Here is a 1408-nt window from a genome sequence, read left to right on the forward strand (position 1 = left end):
ACAAGTGTTAACAAATAAGATGTACTACTTAATGAACATATTACTTATGGTATCAAGCACTTATTGAAAGCGGTTAGAATCAGCTATGAATTTATAGACATAAGCAACATTCCACCCATTTCAAATTTAACAGCAATGATTTCAATATATCAAATTTGATTGGTTCCTAGTCATAACATTTCAATACACATTCCAGTCAGCATGGGTAATCTCTTTAAATAAAGACGCCACTTAACTCTTTACCGGCTGGTATAGAACCATAGTGTAGGCTATCATTGTATACAATAGGGTTAAGGGTTCAAAGGACAGCTCCTGGAATTTATGGAATGTGCTCCTGAAAACTCCTTTGGTATGTAGGAGTACTCCTTAAAAAATGCTATTGTTCTCCCCTGGAATGCTATTGTTCTCCTTAGGAATGCTATTGTTCTCCTTAGGAATGCTTTGATGTCCGAAACTGATTACTTATATACTACTCACATTAATTCGTCAGTTAGAGCTGATGCACAATAAGTTCAGATCACTTGTAGTGTATGCTGACGATTCAAACTTCAAACCACCAGGCCACTTTAATTATTGTCTGCAAGGTACGAAGTACAAGGCAACGCTGTAACGGAACGCACTCATGATGGAATAAGCTGACTGTCACGACCAGTCATATTCATCCAATACTTTAAAGACGGATATCTGTTTCGTCACACTTGCAGGCGCCTCTCACAGTCCGAGTTTCGTTTTCTAGCTGAGCAAGACGACAGCCATATTTGACTTAGATTTCATGTCCGTGTATCAAGTAAGTAAAACATATCTGCTCATTATATTGTCATTGTCTTGAGAACCATCATGTTCTGCCTCTTGGTGAGTGACTTTCATTACAGATCTTGAAGCATTGGTACAAACTATGTTTAGTCTGTGTTCACTGTCTGTGTAGGTATCAGGCGGCTGTTGGTAGGTCGGGTTGGGTGGGGTCTTGAAAGGGAACATGGAAGCAACAGTGTTGATGTTGATACCTTCCTGGTCCAGGATACCTTCATTATCAGTTACGTATATAGACACACTTTCTGTTATAGTGTGAAGATACATAGACTCTCGCCATCTGTTTGTGTGACCAGTTAGATGACCACTTGTTAGACATAACGTAACTGGTCATGTCAAACCCGGCTCATGTTTCAGCATAGAACTGTTAGATCAGTTAGAGGCACGTCAGGGCGGGTCACTCATAGAGAGGGTCCAGCCACATTATTTACAGACACAGAACTGTTAGATTAGTTAGAGACACGTCAGACCGGTTCACTCATAGAGAGGGTCCAGCGACATTATTTACAGACATAGAACTGTTAGATTAGTTAGAGACACGTCAGACCGGTTCACTCATAGAGAGGGTCCAGCGACATTATTTACAGACATAGAACTG

General features: G+C 40.3%; 1 protein-coding gene across 3 annotated transcripts in view; it reads left to right on the plus strand.

Moving 5' to 3' along the window:
• Positions 1–691: 691 nt before the first annotated feature.
• The window catches only part of LOC124285667, a 45853-nt gene continuing 45136 nt past the window's right edge, over positions 692–1408 (plus strand). For 2 of the 3 annotated variants that reach the window (XM_046721941.1, XM_046721940.1), the window contains exon 1: positions 692–787. The gene's annotated coding sequence lies outside the window, so the exon portion shown is untranslated. The remainder of the gene's footprint in view (positions 788–1408) is intronic. The other variant, XR_006900864.1, reaches the window with a different exon arrangement.

This window comes from Haliotis rubra, unplaced genomic scaffold (genome assembly GCF_003918875.1).
Source record: "Haliotis rubra isolate DU_JTF1 unplaced genomic scaffold, ASM391887v1 Scf365, whole genome shotgun sequence".
Classification (NCBI taxonomy): domain Eukaryota; kingdom Metazoa; phylum Mollusca; class Gastropoda; order Lepetellida; family Haliotidae; genus Haliotis; species Haliotis rubra.